Source organism: Acinonyx jubatus, chromosome F2 (assembly GCF_027475565.1).
Source record: "Acinonyx jubatus isolate Ajub_Pintada_27869175 chromosome F2, VMU_Ajub_asm_v1.0, whole genome shotgun sequence".
Taxonomy (NCBI): domain Eukaryota; kingdom Metazoa; phylum Chordata; class Mammalia; order Carnivora; family Felidae; genus Acinonyx; species Acinonyx jubatus.
The window spans coordinates 12,898,329-12,920,642 of NC_069394.1; the positions used below are offsets into that span (position 1 = coordinate 12,898,329).

General features: G+C 45.3%; 1 long non-coding RNA gene across 4 annotated transcripts in view; it reads right to left on the reverse strand.

Annotated features, from left to right (window-relative positions):
• LOC106976892 (uncharacterized) overlaps nucleotides 1-22,314 on the reverse strand; it is a 368,177-nt gene that overhangs the window by 23,374 nt on the left and 322,489 nt on the right. For all 4 annotated transcript variants that reach the window (XR_008292651.1, XR_008292649.1, XR_008292650.1 and 1 more), the window contains 2 exons: nucleotides 14,708-14,818; nucleotides 897-1,060 (listed from right to left, as the gene is read on the reverse strand). This is a non-coding gene — a long non-coding RNA (uncharacterized LOC106976892). The remainder of the gene's footprint in view (nucleotides 1-896; nucleotides 1,061-14,707; nucleotides 14,819-22,314) is intronic.

The following is a 22,314-nucleotide window of genomic DNA, read 5'->3' on the forward strand; positions in this document are numbered from 1 at the left end:
TCAGATGAGTGACACATTTCTGGCCAATGGCACATAAAGAGAAGTTTGCAAGGGGCCTTCTGGAGAAGATTTCCTTCCCCAGCACAAAGGAAGTAAAGGAGGGGGCCCTTTTTGCCACCTGCTTTCTCTCATCCTGCATGAAAAGATGTCCTGAAAAGACATGATGCTTAGAGCAGAGGCAGCCACATTGCAACCATGAGGAGAGTCATCACCGAAACTCCAAGGATGGGAGAACACAAAGATGTGCGGAACGTGGGTCTGCAATGTCACATCAAGGTGATATGCATCAGAATCCAACAAAAGTGTGATTAGTTCAAGTAGGCTTAACCCTTGGTAGAATTTGTGGAGTGTCTTGTTTTATTAATAATTACAAAAAAAGAGAGAGTTAGTCCAGCTCTATTTTGTACCAGGCAATGGGCAAGGTGCCCTTTACAACATCTTTTTTCATCAGCACAAGAGAGGCACGCTGATGCTCACAGGGGTAAGATATGGCAGCCACTTCATATCCACCCCACCCAGCTCCGATCTGTAATTCCCTCTCCTCCTATTAATAGCACCTCAATTTTCCTGTGGGTGGTTCCTGATGAACCATCAGCTGTGGTGTCTTGGCCCCCTCTCACATACCTGATACATAGCAAAGCTTAAAAAATCTACTGTTTTCTCTAAAGCACACTTGTCTTATTCTCTTGACCCCATTAGATATATAGCTACATCGATATCAATATCAATATTGATGTTGACATTGATATCGATATAGATATATTGGGATCAATATAGATAGAGATAGATAGATGATGGCTAGATCTGCTCTTCTCTCAAGGCTTGACCAAATTAAAAAAAAAAAAGACTATCTCTAATATCTCTTGCAGGAAACAACATATTTTAAAAACATTTACCATAAAAGTAAGGTTCTTCTTAGGAGACAAGTGAAGTTCCGGTCTTCCAAATGCTGATTTTTCTCACCACAGACTAGCTTCGTGTACGTGGAGAAGGTGCACCATTACCAGGAAACAAAGAGTCGGGGAGAGAAAATATACGGTAGGTCTCTTACTGCTCACACCTGTTGGAGAGGTATTATAAACAAATACAGACTCTGAGAATAAGGTTTCCCTGAAAGTACACTGTCACTGCCAGGAAACTATTGCTTATCTTTAACATGGAGAAGAAATCAAAGGAGAAGCCTTGCCTAGAAAGTTCAGAAATATTTGCAGTCGGTTGATATGACTTAGCACAAGCCTTTACGTTGACACTGCTCAGACTGTATAGTATAGGGGTCAGCAAACTACAACCTGAGGGCCAAAATATGGCCTGTCACCTGTTTTTGTAAATAAAGTTTTATTAGAACACAGACACACCCATTTGTTTATATATCATCTATGGTTGTTTTCACACAATAACAGAGTTGAATTGGTGGCAGGGATCATCTCTTCCACAAAGCCTAAAATATTTACGATCTGGCCCCTTACAGGAAAAGATTGCTGGGGGCTGGCCTTGCCTAATAATATCAGCAATTATTATCAGTTATTGAACATCTACATTTACCACTAGCGTTGGTTCTCAGAACGTCTGAAGTAGGTACCTCGTCCCATTTTTCCACAAAAAGAAGGAAAACGAAGCTGAGGAATTTTTAGTAACTCGCCAAAGTAACAGAGTCAGAACAAGGATTCAAACCCAGGCATGCACACTCATTTCTGGATATTATTTATGCAGCTGCTGTGGGCAGGCCATCCACTAAGTACAAGCAACACAATGGCAATCAACACTGTGCAATCTTTGTCTCATGGAGCTTACCGTGGAGGGAGAGAGGTTGTTGTTAAACAGATAACCACATAACCACATATATTAGATATGATGAGTAGTTGTGCTAGAAAACACTGTGAGACACAAGATTAGAGTACGGGAGGGAGAAAAACGGGTGGTCAAGTTTAGATGGGAAGGGGTCCCTTAGGTTGGGCTTCCAAGAGAGCAAACCCAGCAGTAAATCTCACTTGCTAATGCTTTCTTGGGCGAGGCAGTCTAGGGCAGCAAGAGAAAAGGACAAGAGGAAGTGAAGGAACGAGGGAAAGCACGTGCAAGGTGGTGTTTTACAGAGCTGGCACCAGCCTTGCAAGAAAATAGAGCTGATGGCTCAGATGGATGAGCCATCTGGGACAACCGTGTCTTGGAGAGCCCATCCGGGAGAAGGAACAGAGAGAGATTTATCTGCTGGCCCCTTCCCATCTCCTGTTTTCCCTGAGGAGAGCTGAGACAGCTTGAGGTGTTAGGAGGCTAGAGGATGCACAGGAGATTGGGCTTCCCATCAAGCGAGTTGCCGCAGCACAGAAGGTCATATAAGGCTGACAAAATCCAGGAGACCCAGAAAGAGAGTCCATCAGGCATCTTCTTTGAGGAAGTGATGTTTCTACTGAAACTTGAGAAATGAGTGAATGAATGGGAGAAAACTTCATTCAAGCTGAGGAGAAAGGAAGTGCAAAGGCCCTGAGGCAGGAGAGAATTGGCATATTTGAGAAGCAGAAGACTTTGGGGTGCTCAGGAGTCATACTCCACAGGTCCATGCCCTTGCTCCACCATTTACTAGCTGTGTAACCTGGGGAAGTTTCTGAACATGTCTGAGCTTCTCTTTTTTACCTATAAAAGGGAGATCATAAGGATTAAACAACATCATACATGCACACTTAACACAGTTTTTGGCTCATAAAACTCATAAAAGTCAAACAATATTGGTCATTATCCTTATTATTTTTTAAGTTTATTTAATTATTTTGAGAGAGAGAAAGAGAACACATGTGTGTGTGTGAATTGGAGAGGGGCAGAGAAAGAGGGAGAGAGAAAATCCCAAAAAGACTCTGGGCTGTCAGCACCGTACCCAACACAGGGCTCAAACCTGTGAACCATGAGATCATGACTTGAGTCAAAATCAAGAGGCAGAGTCTCAACCGACTGAGCCACCCAGGTGTCCCATCTTTATTATTATTAGTATTATTATTTTCATTATTATTATTCCTGGTGTTATTACTTACCCTGACCTACTGAATTAAAATAGCTGAGGAAGGGCCCTTGAATTGCATGCTTAAAAAAAATCCCTGTGATAATTTGGATTACAGACCAGTCTTCTGTAAAAGGATTATGCTTTCACATCCTTGCCACACAGGGCCAGTCGATTTTCCTACTCTCCTGTCAGATTCGGCTCACTGAGTTGCTCTGGCCTGTGGACTATGGGCCACATGGCTGCAAACGTGTAAGGTGACCGCATACCTAAAAAGTCGGTCTCTTGCATTCCTGCCTTCTGTTGGAACAGCACACTGCACATAGGGGCTGCTCCTTCCTGTGCAATCACAGACCAAGAAGACCAATGGAACTGACCCTTAGTCAGCCCACAGCCTGAAGCACAACTACTGCTGAGCTGTGGGCATCTTGCGACGTAAATGGAAAATAAATCTTCATTTTTATAAGCCACCGAGATCTGGGGGCAGGGTTCTTTGTTACGCAGCAAAACTGATTGATACAGTCTCTAGTGATTCTTTTACACGTGAAATTACGGCAATATAAAACACTGAGTCTGTGCTCTAGGTTCTTAAGGGAGCTTCTCTTTTGTAGGGACAGATGTCCCGCAGACATTCGGCTAGACACAAGCGTGTATTGGGGTGGAGTGTGGAAGATGGCAGTATCAGAATTGGCTCCACTAGCTGATGTTGAGAAATACCCAAAGCGAACATGAAGGCATTGGCTCAAATCTCTCCGTGCGCTCTGTAAGGGGGCAACCCCTTCCTGGCCTTAACACACACCCCACCTTCTGCATGTTCCATTTGGGTGACTTCTGTTCCCTTCCAGGCATATTGAGATGGGCATTTTCATATTCTGCTGATAGCAGAGGTGTGGGGGTGGGGGTGTGTTGACAAGATCACAACTCCCAGGGTGTTTTTTTCCAGACCTCACTTGGCCTTTATGCCACAGGAATAAAGTTGATCCCAAAGCAACTCCAACCCCTTGAAAATCCTTGTAAACTACCTTTGCCATATGCACTTCTCTAAGAACCAACTTAATAATAACACTCATATTCATACAATTTCAACAAAATATATGTTAGAAATAAGACCTCTTTTCTGCTGTCACGAACGCCTGCTGTCCCCTTTGGAGAAGCAGCATCACATAGTGGTTAAGAGGGAAAATTCTGTCATTAGAATGCTTGCATTTAAATCCTGCTTGCCAGCTGCGTGACCCGGGACAAGTTACTCAACCTCTCTGTGTCTGCATTTTCTCATTTGTAAATGGGGATTATAACAGTAGTTTTACTTGAGGGTTATGTTGAGCATTATTTGAGTAAATACACATAAAACACTGAGATTGATGCCTGGCATATAGTGAACTGCTCAAACAAATGTTAGCTTTTCCTATTATTTTATGAACGAGCTCAAGCATCTTGGTCACATGGGTAGAGGTAGAGCGAGAGATTATATAGAGTCAACCTCCTTCTCTCAATGCTAGAGATGGCCTGGATGCCAGCACACTGCCTCGCCTCTCAGGACCCACCACAGCTTTCACCCTCACCCCGTTGTTCTGGTGTAGGCTGTGGGCATTCTTATGGACAGAAGTGAGCTGCCACTGAAAACTGGGATGCGAGTCTGCATGGCAATGTCCAGGGAACCAGAGCGAGGGAGGGAGGGAAAGGGAAGAGAAAGGAGAGGGCCTAAGGGCCATTCTGAGTGGGGTCAGGGCTGCACTGAGGGGTGGGAGCACCCTGGACAGGGGAATGACTTGGGAACTTTCAAAGAGATGTTCTTATTTCATCATCCACTACGTACTGGAAAAAGAGATAAGGTGATCCATTGGTAGCAGCCTCAGCCCCCCCCCCCACTACGTCCTCTCAAACAATTCAGCTCTAGGGGCGCCTGGGTGGCTCGGTTGGTTGGGCGTCCAACTTCAACTCAGGTCGTGATCTCATGGTTGGTGAGTTTGAGCCCCACATCAGGCTCTGTGCTGACAGCTTGGAGCCTGGAGCCTGCTTCTGATTCTGTGTCTCCTTCCCTCTCTGCCCCTCCCCTGCTCACTCTCTCTCTCTCAAATATAAATAAACATTAAAAAAAAAAAAAGAATTCAGCTCTGGCCCAGACTTGCATATTTTCCTGACATTAACCACCATCCCTGGGAAGCAAATTAATGGGGAATCATTTCCACACTCCCAACTCTGGTGCACATTTATTGAGCACCTATTATGAGCCAGGCAATCTGCTAAGGGTTTTACATACATTAACTCTTTAGAATTTCCCTCAAATCCTGTGAGGCCAGAATTCTGAGGATTCTCGTTTTGTATATGAGGATCCAGTCTCTGAGAGGTTAAATAAACTGTGTAGGGTCACCAGCAAAGCCAGGAATCAAAGTCAAGTTCAGCTGTGCTACCCTGTTTTGTGTGGTACCACTTTAGAGTATTTACAGACCAGTAAATGGTGACGATGATGGCCAAGATGAGGAGATAGTTCTGGGTTCCCAGAACATGATGTCTCCCTGTCTCCTCTCTGCCCCTCTCTGAATCCCTCCCTTCATATTTCCTCCCTCCTGGAACCACCACCAGCCCTGCTGTCCTTTTTATTCTTCCCTCACTCCAGGTTATCTGGTCAGGAGAAGGTTGTGACCATTACTGAGAAGAGCTTCTCATGATCCAGAGGGAGTTACTGAAACATCTATGACTCACCATGCTCTGGGGAGACACAGTGGTAGAATGCCCTGTAAGGAGTCAGGGGCTTGACTTTGAGTCCATCACTTGTCACTAGTTCCAGGGCCTTGGCCAAGTCACTTGACTTCAGTGATCCTTAGTGGATCAATGACACGTGTCCTACAAACACACTGTATTCTTGGAAGGTAGCTGTGAGGTCACCCCATCCCCCCTTCTCTTCCCATCAAATCCCATCTCTGGAGAGATTTTTGCCTTGGCTCTATTCCCTCAGGTGTGATCCACAATCCAAAACAACAGCCCATCCTGGAAAGCCATCTTCCCAAGTCTACGTTCACCTGGCACCTACAGTACTCTGAGTCCTTTCTCCCTTAGAGCACAGCAGTTCAGCATAGCCACAGGGTTCTCAGATGGGAGTGTATATCAGGATGCATGGAAGGCTGCTACAACCCCGGAGGTCCGGGCCCCACCTCCAGAGTTTCTGATTCAGTATCCCTAACACATTGCTGGTTGATGTCAATGCTGGTCAGAGGACCTCTTTGAGAACAACTTAATATTCGACAAGTATTTTCAGAGTCAGGAGTAAGTGCTCAGACTACCTCAAGTTAATTCCCAGCTCTTCTGCTTTCTGGCTATGCAAGCTTCGACAAGTCAATCTTGGTAAGCCTCAGTCTTTTCATCTGTAAATGGATATGACAATGATGTGTACTTCCTAAGATTATTGCAAGGAAGGGCGAGCTCCTGCGGAGGGCCTTCAGCCTTCTGCCTGACACTTCGTAAGTGCTCTGTTTGTGAGTTGTCAAAATTCAAGGGGTTCTAAGGCCCCTTGGGCCATTGAACCCATCTTCTCACTCTGAGTCACTCTTCAACCCCAAGAAACGACATCTGGTGTCACTACTGAATGTGTCTCTATCCCAGGAGCTGCCCAGAAATGAAGGCAAGCTTCAGAGCAAACCAGTAATTAGATAATGACAACAAGCCGAACACACTGAATCGCGGGCGGGTGGCGTGGAAAAGGTCAGGCTTCTCAGATCCTCACTGTAGGGAAAAAGCTCAGGACATGGCATCAGATGGTCTGAATTTGGATCCAGGCTCTCCCGGGTTGGGGCTGGGTAAGCTTAAACAGGTTCAATGTAATCTCTGAGACTCAGTTTCCTCATCTGTTCACTGGGGACAATAATGAGCTGCCAGTTTGTTTCATAAGCTGAGATTCTCCTAGTTGTGAGAAACCCAGCAGCTACCTAAATATTTGTGTCCCTTCCTGCTCCAGGCAATTCAGGTGCCACTGCTGATAACCCCCCTGGTTGTACTACCATCTGGACTCTTACTTAGAGAACCCTCATTTCTGAGAAAGGCCAGGACACTCCACTCTCTCAGCTTTCCCTGGCCTCAGCCTACCCATGTTTCCAGGGAACACCACTGGCCTATGTACCCAACCACACAGGTCACACCAAAAAACTAATGTTCAGCAAAGGCTGGGAGCAGCCACGGTCAGCTACAGCCATAAAACCCACAGGACACAAGATTCATGATAATGTGTTCACTTTCCTTCCTCTTCTCTTTCCTCCAAGAAGTCAATTTCACCAGTCACTGGACATGCTTTGAAAGACCTCAGAAAATCCCACAGGAAAGCACCAAAGATTGTTTTTATCATTTTGTTCCATTTCTCCTGTTTGCTTAGTAATCCTGGTAAACAACTTTGTGCAAACAGAAACCTTTTTCATTCGATTGAGTTCTTGCCTGGGGCACTGTTGCCTCAATCTTAAGGTTTGGGGGTAGGTGGAGAAAGTACTTTGGATTTAAACTTCCTGATAAGTGGGCACATAACAAAATGAAAGAACACCGGCCATTTATTTATTTATCCAACCCCCTTGAGGGGGTTGGATATGAGTGACTTTCTAAGCTTCCATATGGATGTTCTATTTCTTTTTTATTTTTTTTTAACGTTTTTATTTATTTTTGAGACAGAGAGAGAGACAGAGCATGAACGGGGGAGGGGCAGAGAGAGAGGGAGACACAGAATCGGAAGCAGGCTCCAGGCTCTGAGCCATCAGCCCAGAGCCCAACGCGGGGCTCAAACTCACGGACCGCGAGATGGTGACCTGACCTGAAGTCGGATGCTTAACCGACTGAGCCACCCAGGCACCCCTGGATGTTCTATTTTTTATGACCATTATTAATACTATCATCATCTTTGTCATCATCACCAACAGAGGCTTGGCCCAGAAACACAAGTTGTATTTGTTGAGTGTGAATTCGTCTGGAAGTTCAGTGTCCTTAGCCCAAGTTCACCTGGTCGGTCATAGCCCGAAGCCCCAGAGAAAAGAGAACCTGGCAGCGTTTGGGTCCGGAAGGAGACATCAGCAGAGCTTGTGGACCTGGTCTGAACGAGGTACTCTGAATGGGCACCTTACAAAGACTCAGAGCTTTGCCAGTTAGGAGTTGCCACACTGCCCCTCACTGAGTTACCACCCCCAGTGCCATTCAGTGACTCGGTGTAGGGCACCATGTCAACACCATGAGTGGAGATGATAATCAATCTTTAAGCTACAGTCTCATAGCTTCTCTCTAGAAGTTCTCTTACCTCCCGAGACTTTTCACACAATCTCTGCTCTTTACATCCTCTGTCCAGGCACCTGGCTTTTCTTTCCTGTTCCCGTGCATGGCATGGACTGGCATTCTGTACAGCCTTAGTTCCAATTAATTCTTTGTTTTGTTTGATTTCTAGCCCATGGCCAGCAACTTTTACTGTCAGTTGCTCAAGTAAATAAGCCAAATGCTAATTTATTGCTCTTTAACCATGACTAAATGCAGAGAAGGTGTAACCAGAAATACTAACGTTTGTCCAGGCCTCCCTGGTAGCACAGTTAACGGCACTGGGTTTGGGTGTGCTTCGGTTTCGCGGGGCAAAGGGATGCCCCCTTCTCTAGCGTCCATCATCTCATTGGATTCTCCCAAACGGCCTGGCAAAGTTGACAGGACGGGAATTATTATCTGCATTTTGCAGATGAGGAAACCAGGCTCAGAATGATTAAATAAGTTGCCCAAGGCCACAGAGCTCAAAAGTAGCTAACTGCAGCTAAAACTTACTCAACCTGACTCCCAGTTCAACAAAACTGTTGTGAGTGTCTCCGTCCCCCATTGGGTCATCATGTGGGATAATAATAATTTTATATGATATCTTTTCACAGACATTTTCTGGGTTATCCAGAGTGCATTCTATGGGATGGAAGTTGTGTGAAATACTCCATAAGAAAACATGCTGTGGCCAAATATGTTTGCAATATGCTGTCTATTCTATTCTATTCTTGGAGATTCAGCATATTGATTAGCATTTTCATAAATGAAAGCCTCTGAGAAGTTCTCCTGAATGAGACCTGGACAAAGTTATGGCCCCAAATTGTCTGAACATATTTGATCGTGAGGAGGCAAGAGTGGAAGCATGGAGATCATGTCCCAGCAATGCACCCAAGAGACTGGGGGTGTGTGGACAAAGAGGGATGGCACCAACTGGTGAGACATATTTCAGATGCAGAGCCAACCAGATTTGCTGGTGGAGGATGCAGGGTGTAAGAAAATCAGAGGAGGTAAGGATAGCCCAGGGATGTGAGGCCCCAGCAACTGTATGAATACAGTGGCCACCTCCTTATAGAAGCTCTCCCTGGACTAAAAGCTCCACCCTATCGTGGTGGCCTCTTAACAGCATCCGATCCCTGGGCTTTGGTGATTGCAGTTTTCATTTTATCTTTCTAGATGAGATCACTGGCAATGGCAGAGCTTTTAACTGTTTCCTCACTACCCTTATCTCCAGTGTCTAGCACATTATAGTCAACAAATCTTTGCTAAATAAATGAATGGACAGAGACTCGCATGCAGTAGTCACTTAACAAATTGTAGCTACCATACTATTAGTCAACCTAGTACACAAGCATTAATAATAAAGCTAGTCAATTAGTATGCGGGGGGGGGGGGCTGGAGGGAAGTGGGGGACCATGACTGTTAACTGGTTGGAGGACCCCATTCTAATCTGAGCCTCGTCCTTCTGTCCCTGGACTTAGGGTAAGACTCTTCCTCTCTCCGAGTCCAGTTCTTCTGACTCCATCCAACAAGAGGTTGGACAATAGGATTCCCGTCAACCTGCACCTTGCTGCCCATGAGTTTATGTGGAAGCCATGGACAAGGCTGTGTTCTTGGGAATGTGTAGCACAGGACAGCCCAACACAGACCAGGTCTGATCAAATGCTCCACCATCTAGCCCAGCTTAAGTCCTGCAGGCACCCAGAGAAGGGGACTACAGTAGTAGCTAGAGTCACCAAGAAGGCTTACTGGAGGTTCTTCTTTCTCCTTCCAAGAGTCTGAAGTAACAGATGAATATGGTGACATTTGTTGGAGAAAACAAACAAGCAAACAAACATTCTTCTGGTTTGTCTTACTCTCAGTCCAATTGGCAAGGCTTGCCCCTCTCCTGCCTCCAAAAAAGGACCACTGAGCAAAAGCCACTTCCTCTACTAGACCTCACTCTGAACCTAGCTTTGTATATCTGAGATAGTCTTTTTTTTCTCTTCCACTTAGGAATACACAAAAGTACATTTCCCATCTGGACCTGTTTCGAGCCATTCTCCCTCAAGGCTGATCTCACGTTCCTGGTTGTGGACAGCTTGCCTGACCACGGCCTCACCACAAGGCATGGAATGGGTCCCTCTCTCAGGGAGGGCTCCTGAGCAAATGATTTTCAGTTTCAGTTCATTTGTTTTTGTTTTCCATTTGGTTGCCCAGGGCAAACATCTACCCTGAGAGTTTCTCCCCTGGGACCATCTGTGCTATCATTGCTTGCCTCAGAGCAGATGTGTAAGGGGTCCCCCAGTGCTGAGGCCCTGCTTGCCTCTTTTGTTCCCCAGAAGAGGTCACTACGTGATTAAGAAAAATGGTAGCTTGGCCCCAGCCCCTAGCCATCCCCCCGCCCTGCCACTGCCAATCAATGCAGTCCTCAGCCATTAATAACCAAACCCCACAAAGCCACCCAGTCCTTCCTAATATTCTCACCATTGATTTTATTATCACTGTTATTGTGAAAAATATTCATAGCACTACGTGGTGATCATCACCACATCAGTCTTGCTTTACAAAGATGCCGGCATGACAATCATTTTATTTCTGCCCCAGACTGCCCCTCCAGCTGCTACCTAGCCTAGTTTAGAGGAAAGAAGACTGAAGGACAAAGAGCTAAACTGGGTTACATAAAGAGAATCAGCAGCCAAGGTGGGATGAGAACCGATGTCTCCTGAAAACAAGTTCTGATGTTGAAAGAAAAGGTGCAGAGTTTCATTGGCTGAGCCACCTTTCCTAGGCAGGAGTGAAGGATTGAAACATGGTAACAATTCAAGGTGAGCGGTGCCACTCTGCAAAGGCAGAAGGGGGGGTGATGTGAAAGCCAGTGGCTTAGCTAGAGGGCAGCTCAACCTTCTTTCTGTTTTCAGGGTTCAGAAAGTAAACAGTGGAAACCAAGCGACAAGGATGAGGGGGGCAGAAGAACCCACTCAGCCACATGGGGGTGGGACTGAAGATCAGCCTAGTGCACTGTGGAGTCTTGGTCACTGAAAGAAGTACGTGAGATGCACAGAATGTCATTCTCAGTTCTCGGTTTCATATTATGTATGGAGAAAAACTGGAGATGTTGGGGGGGGGGGCGGTGGTCAGATAGTGACTTCCTGGAAGCTTATGAGGCTCACAGCAACTGGACCTTAGAATACAAGAACCCCAGTGGTTTGGATGATTAAGGAGGAGGAAAGTCAACAGCGATATCATAAGAAGAAGGAAGAACACAGCCGAACACACCATCAAAGCTGCCTTCATTGTTGTGAATGAATTCTAAATGACTGTTCAGCTTTGGACATACACTCAGACTTCAAAATCCCAAAAGCAGAAGTCATACCACCAGGATCCCAAGCCTGAGAAGCCAGGTTGCAGAAACATCCAACTGGCCAAGCCAAGACATTTGCTCAGCTCTGGCAGCCTAGGGATGAGGGCTGAGTCTAAGCTGTCTGATGTCTGTGGTAGGTAGAGGCCACTACTCTCCAACAAGACTACAAAAAAAAAAAAGAGGGGCACGTGGGTGGCTCATTTGGTTGAGTGTCCGACTTCAGTTCAGGTCATAATCTCACAGTTCATGGGTTCGAGCCCCAGGTTGGGCTCTGTGCTGGCAGCCCGGAGCCTGCAGCCTGCTTCGGATTCTGTGTCTCCTTCTCTCTCTGCCCCTCCCCTGCTCACGCTCTGTCTCTCTGTCTCTCAAAAATAAATAAACATTTAAAAAAATGACTACAAAAACAGAAGAGATCCTATACCAGCAGGGAAGGCTGGATATGGCCAGCTCCCAAAATGAAATCTATGAGAGCCTACCACACATGGGATTGATACACATCCTTATAAATCCAATGGTTCCTGCAAAGAGGATGTGGACTACTCTAGCATCTATGGTGAATATCAATCACATCAATGATTAAATAAGCATTTAGTATGAATTGAGCAGTGCAATGAGTGCTATATATGTATATTATCATATTTATTTTTTGCAACTGCCCCTGCAAGAGGTTTTATGTATTCTATCTTACAGAAGAGGAACCCGAGACTCAGAGAGGCAAGACAGCTTTCCCAGGGTTGCTCAGCTTACAGTCAGAATTGTAAGTCAGATCTAGATACCTAGGCAAAGCATCAGCTTTTTTTCTTTTAAACAGTAGAAACTACCTAATGCTACTAGCCCCTGTGACCCTGTATTTCCATAGCAAGAGGACTTTGAAGAGGGATGAAGGAATGATGGTAGCCAGGTTGGAGAGGACACCATAGATAAGGAAGGGTATGAACCAAGTTGGCATCTGAAGTCATCCCCAAAAAAGAGAGGGAAGCAATCGGCTACTGGGATAATTCTAACAGTGCATTAGTTCCAGTTTTTATGTTTTGTTACATGGCTCAAACAACAAACAGACAAGTGTTTGTTGAGCAGGACACTGTGATATGAGGTCCTGTGGATGATGCAAGAACAAATGAGTCAAGATGTTTCTATGTTTTCATTCAACCACCTTGAAATCTTACTGTCTTTCTGGATGCTTGAAAAGCTACACAGCCATTTGAATTATATGGCCTCAGATATTAAGTGACAAGGGTCCCAAGGAGGCACAGTCTGAATATTCCACAGGGGAATTAACATCTGGGCTCAGCACTGAACCTTAGGTTGGAATAAATAAAATAGAGACAAGAGAGCATTCCTGGAAGGGGGAAGGACATCTGCAAAGCTAAGGAGGAGATCGGCCCAGCTAACGTGGAGAGCTGATGTAGGTTGTGAGACAGAGAGAATCAAAAAGCAGGTTGAAACAGTTTTACCCGGGATTTTGAACTCTAGGTTAAGGGGCTTGATATTTACATTAATAGAGATGCGAATCTGAGGGAGGTATTTGAGCGAGTTAGGCACATGTCCAGCACCCACTAGAGTTGGTGGAAACTGTCAGATACATGAAACATGTTTGCTAAGTGAAAGAATAAATATTATGTATAGGTTAGGCTGGCAAGGAAAGAACAAATCAAGGACACCGGTTAGGAGCCTATCCCATTAGCAGTCTGGGCAATACAGATTGAAATAGAAAAGCCACAGAAAGCTTGGACAATGAAAAGGACATTCTAAAAGGAAAAGAAGATGATTCTAATGCCCGCATTATTTCCTGATTGGTAGTTTGCACCAAGAACAGAGGGACACAATCTTCTAATAACCTCCAAATTCAAAAATCCATAAATCTACCAGAGCAGCTAAAGACGCTATATGCTTGTCTGGAAGTAGAGATTAAGTCAGGAGAAACAACAGAAGAGTTTTTATTTTTATTTTTTAAATTTTTTTTTAATGTTTATTTTTGAGACAGAGAGAGACAGAGCATGAACAGGGGAGGGTCAGAGAGAGAGGGAGACACAGAATCTGAAACAGGCTCCGGGCTCTGAGCTGTCAGCACAGAGCCCAATGCGGGGCTCGAACCCATGGACCGCGAGATCATGACCTGGGCCGAAGTCGGACGCTCAACCGACTGAGCCACCCAGGCGCCCCCAGAAGAGTATTTAAAACAGAAAGTAAAAATCTAAAAAACTGAGCCATGTTAAGCTTTGGAGCCAATGTTTCATCTTTTTGCTAGCTGGTTCATTGATACTCGATTTAACCTGTGGTGAATGAACAAACACAGCAAAGCAGGTCTCATTGTGTCCATTTTGCAGATGGGAAAAGTGAGGCTCAGAGAAGCCAAACATCTCACAGTGACTTGACTCTAGGTAATCTGATTCCAAGTCCTATTTGTTTTTTGTTCATTGTCGTTGTTTTCTATCCTTCCATATGGCAGAACAAGAGATGAGGAAAACAGAAAGAGAAATATAGAGAAAAATGAAAACCTAGGAAGTCCCACTGCTAGATAGATGCCCCAAGAAATATATGATGGGGCTGCATGAATCTCTACTAAACTTTTCTCTTTGCCATAAGTATGAACACTCCCATGTTTACCTAAAAGAATTAGCCGTGAATAATAACCCATTTTCTCTCCTGACAGTGTATATTTTCTTTTTAATGCAGAGACACTGCATATATGTAATTGGTATTTTTTAACAAGCCTGTGTTAGGTCAGTAAATGCCTTGACTTCTCCATTTCCCTCCCTGCATCATCACTTACAAATTCCAGCAGATGCCAGGGAGTTCTCACCCAAGCCAATAAGCCCCAGAATTATATAAAGCTACACCCTTCTCCCCAAACAAGATCTTACCACTGGGAACAATTCACTTAGTTTCAGCCATTTGGTTTCTTGACAAGAGCCAAAAAGTGCTGAGATCCCTCCCTGGAAGGATCAGAAACCTAGAAGAGGTCATATATGGCATATTCCTTGTGCTTAGCATCCTTCTTCATGACACAGGACCTACCAAGGGCATGACAGAGGTGTCATAAAAGCTTTACAGGGCACAGAGGAGTCCCAAGACTCTGAGCCACAGTCGCCTTCGTAAAGATCGGCGGTTGCACCCACCTGTCTCGTAAAGCTTCAACACAGAGGTCGGCCAGATTCCTTTCCGTGTCTTGGGAAGCCTCAACAAGTTATGCTTCCTCATGATGATTCATTCAGACCCGCTGAGTTCCTCTGACAAGGGAGGAAGGATTTCGAGTCAGCCTTCAGCATAACTAGTCACTTCTTCTAGACTGTCACCTGAAGGCTGTGTTTGAGTTTTAAGTCACAACAGCTGGTGACATCCCACTAAAAACCCACACCTCTTCACCTGCACCACCTTCTGCCTTTTCTCTGGTCCCCTGCCAACACCACCGCCTAGCCTTGTTTCCTAAGAAAAATGGCTTCTTTCTGAAACCACAATCCAGTGTCACTGGGATGTATGAAAACTCCTACAGACAGGAGCTGCTCCCGCCATATGGGGCATCTCAGTGGTACCCATGGGTGAAGATGGTACAAAGACATTGTTCCTCTCAGCTCTCTGGGCAACTAAAGCCCCCATGGGAGTTGGCTTCCAGCAGATTCTTCGTTTGCCCTCTGCCCTTGCTGATGTGTGCCTAAATTATCCTTCCTTATACGTGCCAAGTTTTTTTTTTTTTTTTTTTTAATGGAAAGCTGTCCTAGATTATTTGGGGATCGACTCGGTAAAGGCTTTTAAAGGACAACTAGGCAGAATTTATCAAATGCCTCAAAAAGTGCATGCCCTTTAAACAGAAATGCCACTACCGATGACTTATTCTATGCTGACAATTAGATGTGAAACTGGAAAAGTATAAGGATATTCATCACAGTGTTGTTTACAATGAGGAAACATTAGAAACAATTTATATGTCTACAAATAGGGGTTTTGTTAAGGTCATTATGGAATAATCATATTATATAATAGCAGGTATTCAAAATGGGTGTAAAAATCATTTCATTGATCTGGCAGGAAATTTATAATATATTATGAAGTACAGAAAAGAAGATCAAAAAACAGTTGTTAGAGTAGTATTATGTTTTTGTTCAAAAATAAAACATTACTATGGTGATATATCCACAAACGTGTATATTACTAATGTAATAAAATCCCGTGGCATGAGGTATTGGGATGGCTTGGTGTATAATTGCTATCATGGTGGTAGGATTGCCTTAAAATTTGGCAGTTCTTCAATTCTTTTTTTTTTTTTTTAATGTTTATTTGTTTTTGAGAGAGACAGAGACGGAGCATGAGCAGGGGAGGAGCAGAGAGAGCGGGAGACATAGAATCCAAAGCAGGCTCCAGGCTCCGAGCTGTCAGCAATAGAGCCCGACGTGGGGCTCGAACTCACAAATCGGGAGATCATGACCTGAGCCAAAATCGGACATTTAACCAACTGAGCCACCCAGGTGCCCCAAAAACTTGGCATTTCTAAAGTTAGGCAGGGGCGATTCAGTAGGTTAAGTGTCCGACTTCAGCTCAGGTCGTGATCTTGAGGTTTGTGGGTTCAAGCCCCGCGTAGGGCTCTTTGCTGACAACTCAGAACCTGGAGCCTGTTTCTGATTCTGTGTCTCCCTCTCTGCCCCTGCCCTGGTCACACACACTCTCTCTCTCTCAAAAATAAACATAAACATAAACATAAACATAATAATAATAATAATAATAATAATAATAATAATAATAAAGTTAGGCAAAGGTGAAGCCTTGAGAGTAAGGGAGAAGATATTTTTCGAAGTGGAAAATCCTTCCTGTGGTCAGTCCCTCAAGAGAAAGGGTGTGTATCTTAGCAATTAAGCATTAAAAAAGAGAGAGAGAGAGATTTTCTTCCTGGGTCTTTTGTTCCCTGGTAATCTTCTCAAAAGTGTATGAGATCTGTAATTCTTAACAGTGAACTAGTCAGGGAAGGAGATGTCAAGGTCAAAGCTGAATACTGGGTCACTTTCTTTGTGCAATCCCTTAGGAAGTGATCAAATCTTTCTATATTTTGATCTGTTTGTGGGAGCTAATAATAACGATAGTCATAACTACCATTTGGGGGCCAGATACTTTGTATCCATTATCTCCAATCCCCCCCCCCCCCCACAGTTCCCAAGATGGACGGGATCATTTTCACATTGCAGGAAGAAATAGCTAACAATCCTGAGCATTTATGCTAAGTCAGACGCTCCCTTAAGATCTCTGCTTAGACTCTCAACCTCAAGAACCCCACTTTAGTGTTGCGGAAGCGGGCAAGGACCTGCAAAGAAATGACCTTGACCTTCCCAAGGTCACACAGCTTGTTCATGGGGGGATGGGACTCAGATTCAGGTGGTTTGACCCTAGAAATTCTAACTACTAAGATCTACTCCCAAATGACAGAAACATGGGAAGGTGGCGGGGGGGCTCGGAGCACCTCAGGGCCAAAGTGTTAAATCAGCAAGCGTAACACTGGAGGACGGTGTGATGGTGGCAGAAGGATCAAAAGGGAAGTTGCCCTCCCCAGACGGAAAGTCAAATCTCCCAGGGACAGACAGATGATGACATGGCTGGCTGTGTCCTCTGACACAATGCGGCCCCCAGTCTCTTTGTCCAATGCTAACTTCAGGCAAACTGCATTCCATTTGATTGAGAGAGGCGGCATGTTTTAGTAACATCAAGAAGAAACTCAGCTCTCCCTGTGAAATGTGTCCGTTTGGTTATTTGATACGTGTTGTGGACCCAGGCATAGGTCACAGTGCTATGTCACAAGGCTAAGGCACTCCCAGCTTCATGGTAAACATATTAACAATCTTAATTACGAACTGTGGCAGAAGTGTGAACAAGGGCTCGCAGAAACAGAGAGCAGCGCTGTTGGCTCTGTCGGGGAGAGGCGGGCTATGCCAGGCAAAGCCCACGGACACCCATGGCTTTGTCACAGGCTGCCAGGCATCACTCTGCATGCTCTCAGGCTCTCCCAGGGGGCTCCACGGGGCAGGAAGCACTTGGCCTTACTCTTGGAACAAGCAAAGGCGTTTGAAGCAAAACTCTCTAAGGGGATCCTCTGAGACCTAAGACAGGCAGTCCCGGCAGCCATCATCAGCTGTCTTTCTCTCCCGGCCTATCACAACGGTGACAATAGCTGAGGTGACTGAAGGGAATCCGATGAATCTGACCATACATACACTGAGGCTGCCTTCGGACCCAGCATAATAAAGTTCTCCCCCTCACTTTATGTTTCGCCTCTTCTAGAAGCTCTTGCAGCTAGATATATATGCCCAAACACACACACACACACACACACACACACACACACACACACACGCCCCACGCACATACACTCATGCACGTGCCCAAATTCTCCTGAAGCAAATATTATTTTTAAATATTTGAGGGCAGTGACCTGCGGGTCTATTGAACTTGAATTACTGCAGCAGCAATTTCCCTTTCAAGCCAAGCTCACAATCGAGTCAATACCTACGGCCCAGATGCTGTATCACTAAGCAAGAATTTCATGTGGATTATGTCAAAGTGAGCCCAGCACGCAACTGATCCATAATCGTGCTTGCTAAGAGCATTTAGCCTTCTGGCTCCAGCCACTCTGCTGCCTGCCTCAGACTTGTGTCAGGGGCTAATGGCAGAAAAAAAGAGGCAGTGCCATTCAGCTTAATTGGGCAATCATTAGGACTTCCTCCAGTAAAGGAAGGAAGCAGGAAAGCGGCAGCTGACCCCCCCACCCCACCCCAGGCTGTTTAGGGGTCTTGTGCCCAGGGACTTCCTCACACAGGATAAATTTATCTGAAGTTGCCTAACTTCCCAGGCTGATCTAATTAGTAAACACCTTCAAAGGGATCAAGCTGACTTTTGAGACAAAGTCTAGCACATACCGCAAAGGTGGGCAAATAAATATTTAAAGGGCACATCTGTGTAGGTGGAGCGGGAAGGGGAGGACAGATTAGACACAGATAACAGTTCACTCTGGGAGCTCTGTTGTGTAACTGTCCTTGTCCTTGCCCCTCCACTGGCCAAACGTGCCCCTTCCCCAGGGCTTCTGCGGGATCTGGCTCACTAGACACTCAGCCACCCAGTCTCCAGGAAGCACCCTCCTGAGACCTGATCATAGTGCTGGTCACTCACTACCATAATTGTTTTGGATGTTAGCATTGAACTCGACCCGCTTAAATGACTGCTGGAGTTAACGGTTGTTCTTATTTTTATTCCATCCAGCAATGATTGAAACAAAAGGACTGACTCTCCATGGAGGGCATTCTGGCAACACCAGCGGTTATCGGCACACCTCTGCGGAAGACCCACCCTGTGTCCAGCATTCCCTGACTCTTCGCGCTTTTGCTGTGGTTTGCACCCAATTATTACGTAGCTCCCCACCACCCAGCTCAAGAACAGCAGCTAACAAAAGCTCATGGTGCACAAAGGAACCATAATCGCTCCACTTCTCCCGTTAACACTCTGGAAGGACCTGGGACAGAAACATTATCGTAACTGGATTTAAGCCCAGGAGCCATACTTGGAATTGAAGTTCGGTTCTCTGGAGTGGATCAGATAGGTAGACCAACATAAGCTTCTTAATATGCTTCATTGCACTCGTTGGGGGGAAACTGGGGTTGGTGTTGGGAGATACCATTCTAAGAACGAGAGCCATGTGCCACACGTTGAGTGGTGCCTGTTCATTATCTCACTTCACCTTCCTTGCAAACCTGCAAACGAGGCATTATTGTCCTCATTTCACAGAAAGTAGCTGAGGCTTCAGTACATGCATTGAGCTACACACACTCCCATCTGTTCTGTTTTGTGTTTAGCATTTATTGGTTTGGTTTTGGTTTCTCTGCTGTACCAGGTATACGTTGATCATTCAGCAAAAATTATAAAATACTTGACGGTAAGATCCTTGTCTATTCTCTTCCCACGGTATTCACAATGCAGAGCTGAGTGTTGGACCCATGTTCATTCATTCATTCACTCACTCATTCATCCATTCACTCAATACATATTTATCAGATGTTAGGGATACAGCTGTTGAGTGAAACCAAAAAGATACTTGTTGTCACGAAGCTTACATGTTAGCTGAGAGAGACCATCAATCAATAAATAAGCATGCTGGTGAAGGAAGGAAAGAAGGGAAGAAGGAAGGAAGGAAGGAAGGAAGGAAGGAAGGAAGGAAGGAAAGAAGGGAGGGAGGGAGGAAGGAAGGAAGAAAAGGAGGGAGCAAGGGAGGAAGGAAGGAAGGAAAGAAGGGAGGGAGGGAGGGAGGGAGGAAGGAAGGAAGGAAGGAAGGAAGGAAGGAAGGAAGGAAGGAAGGAAAGAAGGGAGGGACAAAGGAAGGAAGGAAAGAAAGGAGGAAGGGAGGGAGGGAGGGAGGGAGGGAGGGAGGAGGGAAGGAAGGAAGGAAGGAAAGAAAGAAGGGAGGGAGGAAGGAAGGAAGGAAGGAAAGAAGGGAGGGAGGGAGGGAGGAAGGAAGGAAGGAAGGAAGGAAGGAAGGAAGGAAGGGAGGGAAGGAAGATAATTATCCAAAAGTCATGAACATCATGCAGAGAATTGGGATTGAAAGACACAATGAAGAGAGGCAGGGTGGTGCCATGGATTGGTCACTCGGCACGTGATTCTCAAAAGAGGTGACCTGTGATTGGAATAACAAGAAGGCGGAAGCCACAGAAGACCAAGGGAAAGTGATTGTAGCCAAAGGGACTGTAAAAGCCCGGATGTGGGAATGAGGTTTAAGGGTTCACAGAACTGAGGAAAGCCAGTATGGCTTGAGCAGATCAGTGAGTGAGTGAAGGGAAGTTACATGAAATGATATTGTAGAGATGGTAGGAGCCAGGTGGCATAGGGTGTTGTAAGCCTGGGTTAGACTCATTCATCAAATATTTGTTGAATGAACAAATGCACAGGCCTTGGAACACTATGGGAATGTAGCAACTGCCTTTAGGAGTTTACAGTTGCACCAAAAAGATGAAAGAAACCCACATCCATTCATTCCACAAATATTTACTGAGCATGTAGATGTACCAGGCACTACGGTAGATAGAGGGGGTGCTGGGTGAATGAGCTATGGTTCTTGCCTTCCACCAGCTCTCAGTTCTAAAGAGAGAGGCAAGACCACATTCCAGAGCAGCAAGGTCCTTAATTTGAGGAAACCCTATGTGAGCATGTGGGAAACATCTATCTCAGCCTGGAAAAATTCAAGGAGAAAGACAAGGCAGCCAAGATGAAGACTCCAGAGATGGGTTGGTCCCTGGAGGCTGGAAAGGTCAGGTGAACTTCCCAGAGAGAAAACCAGACTTAAGCTGGCACTTCAGGAATAAGTGGAACTTCAGAGGAAAGAGGGAGAGGTTCCAGGTTGAATAACAAATGTGCGCAGACTTGAATCAGAGGTCAATACCTTAGTGGGCATTCAAAGCTCCCACAGTGTTTGTCCCTCTTAACCAACACCTTCCCTGCACACACATGCTTACTCTTGCACGCTCACCCTTCCTCTGTGGCAAAAAACAACTGAAATTATCTGCTAGCCATCCTCCAAATTGCTGAGCATCTCAGTTGCTCTGAAACGAAAGTCTGATTCTCATTCTAAGAACACCATCTACAGCTTCCCGATGATTGAATATTCCATGGATAGAGAACTCCTAATTTCTCCATGTGTTCTACTTTAGGACAGTTCTCTTCTTTAGCAAAGAGATTTGTCCTTAAATAAGTCTCCTTCCTTGACACAGATACCCCTTGATCTTAATTTTAATCTCAGAAGTACTTTGGTCAATTATTACTAGATATGAATCAATATTAAAACCCCAGGAGCACATAACAATAAACATTAACTTTTCACTCATAATATAGGGGGGAGCTGGGAAAGCTCTGTTGCTTGCTGCAGGGTGGGGGAGGGGGTTCTGCTCCACAAGCCTCTCATCCTCCTCTGGGAAATCCTGTTATTATGGTGATGGTAGAAGTTATAGGAGAATGAGTCTGCCGCAGATGCTCCATAACTTCTGCCTACACTTCATTGGCCAGATCAAGTCACATGTCCAAGCCCAAGGTCAAAGAAAGTACTTAAGAGAAGACCATACTCTGCTTACCCTAAGGCTGTGGCAGGAATAGATGGAATGGGAGAAGTTACAGCCAATATTCAATCAACCACAGAAGTTACAAAGAATTCATCCCACTTCTCCCATTAATGTCAAGTCTCAAAATGGAGAGCTCATGTTCCCATAAACATCCTTACTTTCCAGATTAAGCTTATGTAACTTCTCTTTTTTTTTAATTTTTAGGATGAGAGCCCAAGCAGAGGGGAGGGGCAGAGAGAGAGACAGAGAGAGAGAGACAGAGACAGAGACAGAGACAGAGAGAGACAGAGAGAGAGAGAATCTTAAATAAGCTCCACACTCAGTGCAGAGTCCGATGCAGGGCTCAATCCCATAACCCTGGGATCATGACCTGAGCCAAAATCAAGAGTGGGACACTCAACCAACTGAGCCACCCAGGCGCCCAAGCTTCCTTAATTTCTTATCCAGCAGGTTTTTAGAACTATCCTCACCCTGACCTGAACACACTGTAGTTTGTTAACATTTCTAGCTAATATTTTTGGTAGATGTGGTCATGTGTCTTCCAGTGTGGATTTGCCCGTGCAGGATGGTGCATGCATCTGTTAGAATCTGATGCCTAATAAAACACTCCAAAAGTTAGCTCGTGATCCTGTGCGTCGGCAAGACAG